The sequence below is a fragment of the Mastigoproctus giganteus genome, chromosome 12 (assembly GCF_048544385.1).
Source record: "Mastigoproctus giganteus isolate SK-2022 chromosome 12, ASM4854438v1, whole genome shotgun sequence".
Taxonomy (NCBI): Eukaryota; Metazoa; Arthropoda; class Arachnida; order Uropygi; family Thelyphonidae; genus Mastigoproctus; species Mastigoproctus giganteus.
Window position 1 is genome coordinate 136,829,311 of NC_143586.1, and position 15,660 is coordinate 136,844,970.

General features: G+C 37.3%; 1 protein-coding gene across 1 annotated transcript in view; it reads right to left on the reverse strand.

Annotated features, from left to right (window-relative positions):
- Hip14 (palmitoyltransferase Hip14) overlaps positions 1–15,660 on the reverse strand; it is a 329,449-nt gene that overhangs the window by 141,543 nt on the left and 172,246 nt on the right. The window lies entirely within an intron of this gene.

Here is a 15,660-nt window from a genome sequence, read left to right on the forward strand (position 1 = left end):
GTTGATTAGAGCAAAATATAAATAGACTGAATACTTGGATATCTTAAAATCAGACACAAAGTTAAATAAAATTCAGGTGGACTTTAATAATGGAGACATTTAATAATGACAGTACTGTAGAAAACCTCATGTTTATTGTATTTCAGTAATTATATGATTTATGAGACTATTTAGATTATTTTTTGTCAATTTAATTCTTGTAACATCACACATGAACTCTGCCACTGTTAGGCTTGAGTATTCTGTAGATGAAGTGAACTGAACAAATACTTCATTAACCCTCTTTGTCATCCTGTGATTTTAAAATTTTGTATTATTTCAATTATATTTAGTATTGCAGATTTGAATACAATTCAATTAAACATAGTGCTCATGCCCTGTGTATTTGTTATGCTAAATTTCAGTAATGGATATCTGGATCAGCATTTGATACAGAAAATAACTACTTAACAAAAATAATCCGTGAGAGAGAGAGAAATGCGAATTAAAAAAAAAAAAAAGAAAAAAAAAGAAAAAGAAGCAAAGCTTGAAATGTGATATGAGCAAAATCCACAGTGTCAAACATTGGACATTTTGTGAAAATTATAAAATGTCTTACATTCTAAAGAAAGCATGACATTTTATAATTTTCGTGAGAAAAAATATAGTAATAAAGCAGATTAGTAGAAAAAAGGTGTAAAGAAAGAGTTTTATGAAAAAACAGGAGTTCTTTTTTTAATCCAGATTTTTGACTTGAAATTAAATTTCACTAATAACATATGCATTTTATATTAAGATACAGCAGTATGAGTGTTTACCAGTACAGAATGTTTTCGAACATTAGTAACCAAGGATTTTTCTGTCTGTGAATTTCTGTTTGGATTGTCTCGTAGACACCACCAAAAAGTTGTGACAGCTAAAAGGAAGATACTGTTGTAGATTTTGCCCTCTTCAGAAATGCTGAGTTACAGTTTTATATATAATAATGGCCCACTGTTTAGACTTGGCTATCGAGAGCATTCCAATGTTTCATCTGAAACAGATGTGAACAGCATTTTTGATTTTTCAACTCACTGAAGATCTTCTTACACTCAAGTTTTGGTATGAAGGATTGTTAAAATGCCAAGCACAAATTGGGACAATTTGCTATGAGGAGTGTTTAATAAATTATCTACCTTGACTATAAATATGCTTGATATATTTTAAAAACTGCAGTTTTATCATAATCACATAAATATTCATATCTCAGTTGTGCAGGTCCATCTCAATAGTAAAATATGAAAGGACAGAAGATATCTAAAGTGGTAAACCGAAAGGAAAACATGGATATCATGAAACTCAAGCATAGGTCATAATCAAATTTTTGACAAAAGAATAGAACGGACCAAAAATTATTCATGAATGCATGACAGTTGCATATAGTGATGCTTCCTCTTCCGAATACCAAATAAAATTTTGATTTAATTTTGATTGAGCTGTTTAAATCTAAATTTATAAATCAAAAATAAACTGCTTAATGGGGTTGAGAATCCAGCTCAGAACAATGAATGAAAATGATGGGGATAGACATTAAATAAATTATTGAGAGCATCAGTAGTGTAGCTAGGGTTGTCGATGCCTGGGGGGCAACATGTCTTCCTGGTGCCCCTGAGTGTGATTATGTAATGCGATAGACCTGTTCTTCATTTTGCACCCCTGAAGCTTGGCACCTGGGAGCAACTGCCCCTCTCTGCAATCCCCCTCGCTATGCCTCTGGAGAGCATCCTTGGATTCAGGAGAGGTCCCTGTGGAATGGAGATGTGCAAATGTATTCTCAATTCACAAATGAGGAATCAAAGGGTGAAAAGAGAAATTACATACCTGTTTGTTTAACTTCTGTGCCAGGGAAAATAATGGAATCACTAGTAAAAGAAGTAATGCAGGATCATCTAGACAAGGCTGCAATTATATTTCAGACACAGCATGAGTTTGTTAAGGGGAAATCTTGTCTGACCAATTTGATTAGATACTATGAATGTGATCAAAAAGGAACTAGATGGAAAAAATTTTGATATCATATACAGGCACTACTCTACTTATGTACAGATGACTTATGCACAACTCATCGATATGTACAAAGCTTCTCAAAATTAATAAAAATACTGTACTGTATATCAAAAATATATTGAAAATTTTGAACTATGCGTGCGAAGTACCAAAATCAGCTATAATGTATATGGTCACACTGTGTTGGCTACCCGCACGCCCACCTGCTGCCGCTGCTTGTCTATTCCTGATCCCTCAGTTTTCTGTTGTTCTTGTTCAAAGTAGGATCAGTGTTTTTCCTATTACAAAAAACATTGTTATTTCCCTAACATGGCCAAGGAAAATCCAAGTCGGAAAAGAAGTGACAATAGTAGCAGTAAATGGCACTCTATTTCCAATGGAAATAAAACGAGTGGAAAAGGGTGAGAAGCAGGCTGATGTACCATGTGTGTTGGGCTTGAGTCACTACTGTGAACACAATTTTCCAGGACAAAAAGCTGATTCTTGAACATGTGAAGCATTCTGTGCCAATGCAGTCAACAATAATAAATAAGAAAAGAAGCAGAGTGATTGAGGAAATAAGAAACTTTTAAGTGAGTGGCTGGAAGATAAGCAAAGAAAACTAATGCCTCGTAGCCTACAGCTCATTCAAGAAAAAGCAAAAAGTTTATTTGATGACAAAGAGTAAACATGGTGAAAGTGCTGCTAAAGTGACTTTTAATGTAGTCATGGATGGTTCCAATGCTTCAAGGCCCAAACAAATCTGATACATTAAAGTGAGATTTGAAGCAGCTAATACTGATGAGGAAGCTGCCTAACAATATCCAGAGTTCTTGTGGGACATTACTGTTAATGAGGATTACAAGCCAGAACAGATCTAAACTGCAGGTCTACCGACTCGCTTTGTTTCCGTCTCAGTCTGCCTCAACCTATCGTGCGGTCAGGTTTTATACAGAGTGTTTCTGTGATTTCTGTGGTTTCTGTGATTTGATACAGAGTGTTTCTGTGTTTCTGTTAATGTAGACAAAACTGGCTTGTTTTGGAATTCATAATATATGTGCGATCAGGCACATATATTATGAAGGAGGAAAAGAAAATACCTGGGTACAAGGCAGCAAAGAACTGACTAACTCTACTGCTCAGGGGAAATGCTTCCATCGACTGCAAACTCAAAAAGCACTGTTAGTGTACCAAACAGAAAACCCAAGGGTTTTCTCACACAGGCATTATCATGGCTTCACTTCCAGTCATTTGGATGTCTAACTCTAAGGTCTGGTTATTCTTAAAATCCTCAAGGAGTGGTTCCACAAACATTTCAAACCAGAAGTAGAAAAGTACTGTGCTGAAAACAACTTTCCATTCAAGATCCTGTTATTACTGGACAATGCTCTTGGCCATCCACCTCACCTGGATGATTTTCATTCTAATGTAAAAGTGGTGTACCTATCTTCCAATACCACCTCCACTTACAGGCAATGGATTAGGGGATTATTGCTACATTCAAGGGTTATTACACATAAATATCTTTTAAGGAAGCCTTAACAGCAATAGGAGAGGGTGGAATGACCTTAAAGCAGTTTTGGAAGGAATACATCTGTGACACAATCAAGAATATAGATGCTGCCTGGCATGAGATAACATCATCAAATATGAATGAGATCTGGAAGAAACTCATCCCAGAATTTGTTCATGATTTTCATACATTTGAAGAGGTAGAGTCAATCTCGAAAAATGTGGTGGAGCTTGGAAAACAATTGGATCTCAAGGTGGAGGAGGAGTATGTTTACCAATTGTTGGAAAGCCACTCTCAGGAGCTGACCAACATAGATCTCTTCGAACTTGAAAATCAGACACAGCAGGAGGCCACTGAAGAGGAAGAAGTAGTTGAAAAAAATTTTCGCCTGCAGTGAGGTAAAGCTTTTTCTTTAATAGATAAAGCACTATCATCTTTTGAGGGTCAAGATCCTAACACCGAGAGGTTCACCAAAGTGGCAACAGGTGTAAACAATGTCACTGCCTGCTACAAACTAATCTACAAAGAGAAGAAAACTGTGCATATTAAAATCCATCAGTTTTTCAAGAAAGTAGAAAGTGGATGTGAACATATGGCATTCACAGGTGGTATCAGTCAATCTGCTCCTAGATCACCAGATTCAGTATCATCGAAAGTTTATGATCCTCCAACCCCACAACAACGACAGTAATGTGAGCAATTAAACTCTTGTTTATAGGCTATACAGTACTGTTTACTGTACTCTACATTATGTATTATTCATTGCATTTTTTCCACCTCATTTAACTCAGTTACAAATCGCAAAATGCTGTAAATAATACTGTACATATGGCCTGGTGAGGTTTGTTAGGGTTGTACTGTATTTAGTATGTATCTACAAGACCGAAGATGGACATATATATGTGGAAAAAAAACCAAAAAACAATTATGTGAGTTGAGGAGTGCCCGTACTTGGATTTTAGGAAAACTTTTGATACTTTTCACATAAAAGACTGCTGCACAAATTAGAGCATTGTGTCATTAAGGGCAAGTTGCTGCTATGGATAAAAGGATAGTTGAGTGTGAGAAGAAGAGTAGTAATCAGTGGACACTGCTCTCTGTGGACTAACGTTACTAGTGGAGTCAGTCCCCCGGAGTTTGTTGTTGACTGTTGTTTTCTATATTTATCAATGATATTGATGAAGGCATATCAAACTTAATGTTTAAGTCTGCAGATGATACACAGGTTGGCAGAGTAGTTAATGACAGTATGTTACTGCAACAGGATCTAGAAAAGTTAGGCATTTGTTGCATTTGTTAATGTTAAACTGAAGTTTAACATTAACAAATGCAAAGTACTGCATATGGGTAGCAGTAATCCAAGAGTAACATTCCAACTGTGTGGTACTACACTCAGGGGAGTGGAAAATGAAAAAGATCTTGGGGTAACTGTGCAGTCGGATGAAGTCCCCGAGCAATGCAGACAAGCTGCCACGATAGCTCATGGGGTTTTGTCATTGATATACAGGAATTTTGCTTGAAGGGATAAGGAAGTGATTATCTTATTGAACAAGGCAATGGTCATGCCGCATCTCAAGTAGTGCATACAGGTCTGGTGGCCTCATTTTACGAAGGATGTGGAGGCTACTGGAATGAGTACAGAGAATGGCAATGAGATTTGTGAGTGGAACAAAGGGGTGCTCTTACCAAAAAAGGCTTCAGTTCTGCAAATTGCAGCATCTGCAGACTAGGCACCTGTGGGGGAGATCTGATTGAGGTGTTTAAAGTCGACAGCTTAAATAAATTCAAGGAAGAGCTAGACAAACTATTGGAAGGAATGAATAGGTGAAATGGGAAGTGTCAGTGTTTTTTTTTTTTTTTTGCTGATGCTATTTAAGCTTGCTTTCTTGCATCATTTGCTAATGCTAATTAAATTTAATGTTTCTCAGGAATATTAAATTCAGGAGAGAATTTTATATTTCTGAAGGGATCAGTACCAACCATCTTTCATGAATCCTTGGGAATGTCAAAGGTCAGTTCTCACTGGGTGCCAAGTATGCTTACAAACTTTCAGAAAAAACAGTGCAAAGCTCAAATTTATGAGAAAAATTCATACATGCATGATGCAGATCCACGAGGATTCCTTTCAAGAATTGTAAATGGTGATAAAAATATCGTTGGGATATCAGAGACATTGCGCCATGCAGACATAAGCTGTGCAGAAATTGGTATTTGGGGAGTACAAAATGTGCACGTGAACAGAAAAGAACCACAGGATAGGAAGGGAGGTGGAGTTATGCTGTTAGTCAGAAACAAAAGTTAGCAAGAAACAAAATCTAAGAAAGTGCATCCAGTTGACATATATGGACAGTGCAATGTTGAGTCAGTTTGGTGTGAAAGCACTGGGAAAGCAAGAATGAGAGTAGGAATGTGTTATAAGAATGAGTCTGATGAGTACAACAAACAATTGAAAAGAGAAATAGAATTCGGCAGTAAATCACAATGTCTTATAATGGGTAATTTTAACTTCCCACATATTGACTAGAACTTGTGGGTTGGTTGCTTGCATACTAGCAAGCCTTTTGTGGAGTTATTGTATGATTGTTTTCTACGGCAGCATGGTCGAGAGGCTATATTTGGCTACATTAACAATAGCCAAAGACAGAGTGAAAGCGATTCTTGCACTGCATCTATTGGAATGAGCAGCAGCCTTGAAAACAAGGTGCTGGGAGTCATCATGAAACGAGTACATAAATTGGCTTTGTTAGGGTAACTAAGTGATGCATGTATACTTGCATGTACACCAATGCTAGGAATCAAATAAATCTGATGAATTTGAATTTAAATAAACCTGACCTTTTTTAATAACGGAACCCCTAAGTAATTTATTTTATTTTGTGGCACCCCTACTCAATTTTCTGCCTGTTAGATCTTATTCTCTCTCTCAGTGTGTATATATATATATATATATAATATTAAAAAAATATGTTATATGATAGTTATTACAATAATATAACTACAAACAAAAGTACAATTCATAATAAAAATTATATATATATATAATAATTATATTCTTTATACAGAGGTACCAAATAAACATCAATTATAGATCACCACAAAATTAAAAAGATACTACAGCGGTACCTTGGTTTGCGAGCATAATTTGTTCCGGAAACGTGCTTGTAATCCATAAGAAATAATGAAAACCCAGATGATTCGTTCCAAAACTCAAAAATATTCATATAAAAATGATTAATACAAAATACATATATACCTTTTTATTTTTAAATTTAATATACATAAAGCAATCGAATTTATTAATTATTAGGTAGGACGACTTTCACTGTCACTAACGGAATCACTGCTATCTGTTGACTCTTTTTCTTTTTGTGCGACTTTAACAAGGAACCTATCCAATGACACTTGCTTTTGAGGATTTCACGGAAATATGACATTGCACTGTCGTTAAACAGATTCATCGCTCGCACTGCCACTCGGGTGGTGCTTTTCTACAAAAATTTGCACTGTTTCCCACATTTTACACACCTCCCTAATCTCATTTGAAGAGAGGGATGTCTCCGTTTTTTTTCTCCTCCTCAGACGAGATCTCCTCCATAACCTCTTGCTGTTGCTCGCGATGCAGATCCATCAGTTCATCGGTGGTAAACTCCTGGCCACGTTCCTCCACCAGCTCTTGAATGTCATCCTTATTCACCTCCAGTCCCATGGTCTTCCCCAAGGACACAATTTCATCGACAACTGGTAGCTCCTGTTCATGAGCAAACCCCTCGACGCAATCAGACCACAGTTTTCTCCAAGCAGAATTGAGGGTTCTCTTGGTGACCCCATCCCAGGCTTTATCGATGATCTTGAGGCAGTTTACGATGTGGAAATGATTTTTCCAAAACTCTCGGAGGGTAAGGTTAGTTCCTTTGGTCACCTCGAAGTATTGCTGAAATCGTGCCTTGATGTAAAGCTTTTTAAAGTTCGAAATGACTTGCTGATCCATGGGCTGGAGTAATGGAGTAGTGTTGGGAGGAAGGAACTTGATCTTAATGAACTCGAATTCTTCCAGTAAGTCGCCCTCAAGGCCTGGAGGATGAGCAGGAGCATTATCCATAACTAGAAAGCCTTTGAGTGGCAATTTTTTTCCTAAAAGGTATTTCTTCACTTCAGGACCGAAGACCTCGTTGATCCACTCAACAAACAAGATACGAGTGACCCAAGCCTTGCTGTTGGACATTCACATAATGTTTAACTGGCTCTTCTGCACTTTACATTTCTTGAAGGCTCGTGGATTTTCAGAATGATACATGAGCAGGGGCTTGACTTTGAAATCACCGCTTGCATTAGCACACAGCAAGAGGGTGAGATGGTCTTTCATGGGCTTGTGACTGAGCATTGCATTCTTTTCTGCTGTAATGTAGGTCCTCTTTGGCATCTTTTTCCAAAAAAAGCCCCGTCTCATCGCAATTAAAACTTCGGAAACCATGAGCTTCTGGAACTCAGCAACGAACGCCTCAGCTGCCTTAGCGTTCGAACTTGCAGGCTCTCCATGCTTCACAACACTATGGATGCCACTTCTCTTAAAGTTATCAAACCATCCCCTGCTCACCTTGAAGTCTTCTTCATTTTCTGTAGATGTACCTGGCAGTTTACTTACGAGGTCGGCATACAAGGCCTTTCCCTTCTCACAGATCAAGTTCTCAGTCACAGTATTACCTGCTAGTTGCTTCTCGTTTATCCACGCCAAAAACAACTTTTCTACATCTTCCAGAATGCGTGGCCGTTGCTTTGATATTCTCGTGACTCCTTTTGCTACATCTAGCCCCCTTAGTTCTTTCTTCTTTAATAATGTGCAAATCGTTGACGTAGACTTCTTATAAAATCTTGCAATGGCGGCCACTTACATACCTTGTTCATGCTTCCCAATGATTCCTTCCTTAACTTCTACCGTAACCATCTCCTTCTTCTTACCATCTTCCTTTTCAATCCTTTTCTTCATTGGGGCCATTGTCGTCGTACAGTTAATAAAGAACAGTCACTACATTTGGACACAAAATAAAAAAAAAATGCTTTACGCACATACATGTGGTCACAACACTAGTACGAATGTTAACCATACGAATGAGGTATGCTGACTGAGACCGAGCATGCGAGATGATTACCCACAATCCCGAGCGGCGTGTGATCACGTGATGCTCAGCAGACAAAGTGTATAGGTAATACTGTATTCTTATTGCAAGACCTCGCTCATTTATCAAGTTAAAATTTATTAAAAAATTTTTGCTCGTCTTGCAAAACACTCCCAGATCAAGCTACTTGCAATCCAAGGTACCACTGTATACACCTTTTTATAATGAAATAAATATATATAAATTTTAAAAAATAAAATAAGTTTAAGTAACTTAAATCCAAATTACATGGTACCCTTGGAAAGTTGTTATGGCACCCTAAGGTGTTGCGGCATCCCAGTTGAAAACCACTGGCCTAATAACTCTGATGAGTACAATGAACAATTGAACAGAGAAATAAAGTGGCTCAGTAAATCAGAATGTCTTATAATGAGGGATTTTAACTTCCCAGATATTGATTGGAACTTGTGGGTTGGTCACTTGCACACTAGCAAGACTTTTGTGGATTTATAGGATCACTGTTTTCTACAGCAGCACGTTCGAGAGGCAAACAGAGGGAGTAATACTCTTTAACTGATTATCAGCAGTGATTATTTGTGTATTAAGAATTTGCAGTTAAAGGAACCACTATGTGGCAGTGATCACAGTGTATTGATGTGGGATTTACTTAAAGATGTAACTACTATAAGGGGTAAAGGGAAGGTTTTTTTGCTTTTGTAAAGGTGACTATGGTGGTTTTGGGCACATCCGTAGCCAGGTGGGAAGGAGCAGCAGTGCGTAGCACACGCTTCTTGATTAGACCGGGGTTCGAGCCCGTCACCACCAAATACGGAGGTGCGGAAAGGTCATTCTGGGAATGACCACCGCATATCCCGGAGCAATATGGCCTTAGTTGCTAATGCTCCTAAAAACCAAATAACAAACAAACATATGGTGGTTTCTGACAGTTTTTAAATTCTATACTGTGAACCAACTGAAGATGTTACCAATAGAAAAATTCTAAATGGGATACATTTAAAGAAATAATCTTGGAAGCTACTAGATGTTGTTTGTTATTTAGTTTTTAGAAGCATTAGCAACTAAGGCCATATTGCTCCGGGATATGTGGTGGTCATTCCCTGACCTTTCCGCATCCTCCGTATTTGGTGGTGACGGGCTCGAACCGCGGTCTAATCAAGAAGCGTGTGCTACGCACTGCTGCTCCTTCCCACCTGGCTACAGAGGCGCCTGGAAGCTACTAGACTTTTCATGCCAACTAAGAAATACTGTTCAAGATTTAGGCTTAAATGTATGGCAAATGAACTGATGAATCAAATTAGGGAGGTGGCAGAGAAGAAAAGTGCATGGGATACATATAAATTATCGGGTGACACAGGCGCCTCCGTAGCCAGGTGGGAAGGAGCAACAGTGCGTAGCACACGCTTCTTGATTAGACGGGGGTTCGATCCCGTCACCACCAAATACGGAAAGGTCAGGGAATGACCACCGCATATTCCCGGAGCAATATGGCCTTAGTTGCTAATGCTCCTAAAAAAAAAAAAAAAAAACCAAACCGGGTGACACAGAAGCCGATGGCAGATATAAACTAGTCTGTAATCAAGTCACTAAGGAGGTCAAGCAAGCGAAGACAGATTAAGAGAAATCTTTGGTGAAGAAAGCATAGAAAAACAGCAAAGACTTCTTTAATTATGTAAACAATAGAATGAAGGCAGTGAATTAAATTAGTTCACTCGATAGATGTGATTGTCGACGATCCTGCTCAGGTTGCCAACAACTCATATGAGTATTTTGCATTTACATTCACAGGAGGTATTCTTTAGGGAAGGGGATGCCAGACGTTTATCAGCTCTAAGAGGGAGTCAAATTATTTTCTAATAACTCAGAGAAAAGCGGAAGAGAAATTGTTAAAGTTAAACATAAGACAGACCTGGGGTGGACAGGTTCTATCCAATTTTATTAAGGGAGGCAGAGAAGGAAGTAAGAAAATCCTTAGCCATAAATATTAGAGCATTCTTAGATTCAGGGGAGGTGCCCACAGACTGGAGATGTGTGAATGTATCCCCAATTCACAAAGGGGATCAGAGGGTGACATGAGTAACTGCAGACTTTTTAATTTAACTTCTGTTCCAGGGAAAATAATGGAGTCACTGGTAAAAGAAGTAATGCAGGATCATCTAGACAAGGCAGCAATTATACTTCAAACACAGCATGGGTTTGTTAAGGGGAAACCTTGTTTCACCAATTTCATTGGTTACTATGATGTGGTCATAAAGAAACTGGATGCAAAAAATAATTATTATATCATATACTTGGATTTCAGGAAAGCTTTTGATACTGTTGCACATAAAAGACTTGTAAAAATTGGAGCAGTGCAAGTTGCAGCTATGGATAAAGTGATGGTTGAGTGGGAGATGGCAGACAGTGGTAATCACTGGATGTTACTCTTCATGGACTAATGTTACTAGTGGAGTCCCTCAGGGTTTGGTGTTGGGCCCATCATTATTTTTTTATATTTATCAATGATATTGATAAAGGCATTAACCGTATGCTACTGTAGTGGGATCTAGAAAAGTTGGGTAGATAGGCTGTGAAGTGGCAACTGAAGTTTAATATTGATAAATGTAAAGTACTACATATGGGTAGCTGTAACCCAAGAGTAAGGTACAATTTTGTGTGGTACTACAATCAGGTTAGTGGAAAATGAGAAAGACCTGGTTGTAATTGTGCAGTCAAATATGAAGTCCTCTGAGTAGTGCAGATGTTCTGCCAGGTCAGCTTATCAGGTTTTGTCAATGATATACAAGGATTTTTCCAGTAGGGATAACGAGGTGATTATCCTATTGTATAAGGCAATGGTCAGGTCACATCTTGAGTAGTGCAGTCTGGAGGCCTCATTTTAGGAAGGATTAGAGCTGCTGGAACAAGTACAGAGAACAGTAATGAGATTTGTGAGCAGAACAAATTGGTGCTCTTATCAAGACAGGCTTCAGTTCTGCAAATTGCAGTGTATGGAGACTAGGCACCTGTGAAGTGATCTGATTGAGGTGTTTAAGGCTCTGAATGGATTAAGCAAGCTCAATGCTGCTGGGATTCTTCCTCTTGCTCAGACCATATACGAGGAGGCACAAATTCAAATTCAGGAGGGACAGATGTAGAATAAGATGTGTGGAAGTGAAAGTTTGCCTTTAGCCAATGTGTGGCTGATTGTTGGAACAATCTTCTATCTGTTGTTGTGGAAGTTGATAGTTTAAATAAATTCAAGGAAGAACTTGACAAAATATTGGAACAGCTGAAATTGGAGATGGATTTTTTTTTTTGCTGTGCTGTTTGTTGTTTGTTTGTTATTTGGTTTTTAGGAGCATTAGCAACTAAGGCCATATTGCTGTGGTGGTCATTCCCCGACCTTTCCGCATCCTCCATATTTGGTGGGCACGGGCTTGAACTCCGGTCTAATCAAGAAGCGTGTGCTACGCACTGCTGCTCCTGCCCACCTGGCTACGGAGGCGCCTCAAATCCTTGTTACATTGGATGAAAAGCAAATGAAAGAAATACCTGGAAATTAAAAACAGCATCAAGTTTATGTCTGAAAGAATTCAAACCAACTACCAGAAGCACTGAAATCTGTTTCTCCTAATTTTCAGCAAATCTCAGAGGTATTACATATCAGAAGGTTATATGCTGATGTTTCTTTCAACTAAGTCAATGTTCCCATTTCCATTTGTCACAATCAGGATTTCATATGCTTTTCTTTTCAATGTACACTTTTTTGAAGAAGAATACTATTCAAAGTTGTTCTTTGGCAAAAGTGGCTTTAGATAATCTGAAACATCTCTGTTAGTTCTTGCTTGTCTGATGAAGACAGTGATGAATACTTTTTCTTTGATAGGGTTAGATACTGTTTTCCTGCTGAACATTATGGTGCTGTTACTAATCATGCAGCATAGCATGATTAGCAACAGCACCATAATGTTCAAATGTATGTACAATATTAAGTGTACATACATGGTGCAACATGTTTAAAACTTGATTTCTGCAGAATAATGCTGCTTCCACAATGAAACTATCTCATGGGGCTTTTAAGTTTAGTTTTGGAAGCAGCATTATTCTTCAGAGAGTAATTAATTATTTAGGCTAAATGTTTTGTGGAGGATTTTAAAAAGTGATGACTAAAGAAGTAAAGACAAATAAATAAATAACAGAAATTTATATAACCCCATGGAAGGGTGGTCAGGCCTTTAAAAAAATTACTAAAGAAGTGATGTGACAAATTCTGTACTAATATTAAAAAAAGGAAATCTTTAATTTTCATAAAATGTGCATTTATTTCATTTCTAGTCAGAGCCTGATTAGACATTTACAGTATATATATCAAGAAATGACAGCAGCTCTGTGTGGCAATTTGGGTTGTTTATAGTAAGCACATGCAGTTAAGGCTACAAGTAATGGTATACTAAATTGTGACTACTGTAAGTCAGTTTGCAGGTAGATTAGAGGAAAAACCTGAGTTTCTGGAATAAAAATCTCCACAAAAAAAACCCCAGAATTGACAGAATTCTTCTGATCTGAGTCAGGAATCAAACAACCTGAAGTGTTATACAATCAAATCATCACAAAGTTGTATGATGGGGAGACAACAGATCTCAGACCTACAGCTGACACCTTTAAATTCATAATCCATACAATACATGTATGGATTATGTATTACATTATGGTGCTGTTGCTAATCATGCTATGCTGCATGATTAGTAACAGCGGACTAATAGAGGGAAGGGGTGTCTGCTATTGCCGAAACTCCGTTAAATCAAATGTATTTTAAAAACATATATTAATAACGAACTTACAATGTACAGGATGTATTAAACTGTTATTATATATATGAATAAAATATAAATTTACGACAGGAACAAAACTTAATTTTAATTAAACATGTCAAAAACTATACAATGTAACTAACTAATGGAGTGTTTCCACCACCTTTTTTTATTTTCTTAAAACTCACATAAAGTTGTTTTCATTGTGAACATTAGTTTTTTCATTTAAATCCATTTTAGAGGGGAAAAAATACTTTAAAATTCTTAAACTCCATTGAATAAAAAACACAAAAAAACATTAAAAAAGATACATAATAATAAATATTAATATTAACTTAATTGAAAGAATCACAATTTTCAGAGTCAGAAACAACTGTCATATGGAGGGAGAGATGTTAATTCCTTGCTGGTAGGGGTTCTGGTGAAACAGATCCAGTTGATGAAGTAGTCTTGAAGAAATCATCAAGCTTCAGTTGCCTTACACTTTGGTGCTGCTTCCTTATTACTGGAGATCGAAATTCTCTCCAATGTTCATAATAAGGAAGCACATCAAGGTCTGATGATGATTCAATATAATGTATGATGTCATCCATCTGTTGTCTTATAACAGACAATTTAGGATGAGGTGCAACTGATTGTTCATCTTTGTCATCAGCGTCCTCTTGTTCTCCATGAAGAACATTTTCCATAATCTCTCCCTCTGGATCGCCTTCATCATTTTCAAGCCACTGTTCCACATCATTCTCAGTCAGAGGCGGATTTAACGGCGGGCGCACTGGGCGCGCGCCCTGGGCCCCGACTTCTGAAGGGCCCACACAAAACCCCAACAAATTAGTTGAACATATTAGTTCAAAACTTTGTGATTATTATTATGCTATTATTAATTATATTATACATATATTATATTCAAATTTTATTGGAAATAAAACATTAATAGTACATAATATTTTTGATTTATTTAAAAAAATGGTTAACATGTATTTTTATTCTCTCTCTCTCTTTTTTTAAGGGGCCCAATATTTTCTTCTGCACCCGGGGCCTCAACCGACCTTAATCCGCTCCTGTTCTCAGTTGCATTTTTGTTAGTTAGTTAGTTGGTTGGTTTTTAGGAGCATTAGCAACTAAGGCCATATTGCTCCGGAAAATGCGGTGGTCATTCTCTGACCTTTCCTCATCCTCCGTATTTGGTGGTGACGGGCTCGAACCCCGGTCTAATCAAGAAGTGTGTGCTATGCACTGCTGCTCCTTCCCACCTGGCTACGGAGGCGGCACTGCATTTTTGTTGCCAGCCCTCAGAAGAGTGTCTCGAAAATTAGATGCCTCGACTTCCTTAAAGTCCATTTCAGATTCTAAGTCGTACTTCTTCCAAGCATTGGCCAAGGTAATAATCTTCATATCTTTCCACACAGCTGCTAAGTTGAAGAGAGCAGATCTGATGTTGTATGCATGTAAATTTTGCAGTGTCCTGGTGCCTCTTGTATCTTCTGTTTCTTCCAAAACAACCATCACCTCTTCCAAAAACTTCTTATACAACCTCTTACATGCAACGATTACACCATGATCCATTGGCTGTATCAGTGAAGTAGTGTCAGGAGGCAGAAAAACACATTTAATTCTCCCATCTCTGCTAACGAACCTTTCAGCATCAGGGTGAGCAGGTGCATTATCTAGCAGTAAAACAGCCTTTATTTCATTAAAATGAATTTTCAGCACATCTGTCTGATGTGCAATGCTATCAGATATAAATAGGTTCTAAATTTTTCCTTTAGGACAGAAATTTTTTCTGTTAAATTGGGATCCATTAAATCGAGGGCCTACTGTATTTTTGCTAGTTAGGTAAATGAATTTAACACTAGCTAAGCAGTGTTAAATTCATTTTCAAAACTAAATAAATAAGTTCCTGAAATAATAAAAATTTTATAAAGGAAATTTAATATAAAAATAATATACAAATTTACATAGGTACACCAACTATTCATTCGCATATACTTTTCCGTTTATACAGTAATCATCCTTAATCAGGTGACTGAATCTGTTTCAGGTTTATAATTTGTTAATATGGCTTGACTGCTGCCCAATATGATATTGTCAAAATCAAATTAAAATTAAAAAAAAAAAAAATCACGAAAAAGTAAAAATCCTATTGTCACTTTTTTTGATACAGCAATATTCTCTACATTCATTTATGTATCATTTGATTCAAACTGATAAACTTGTA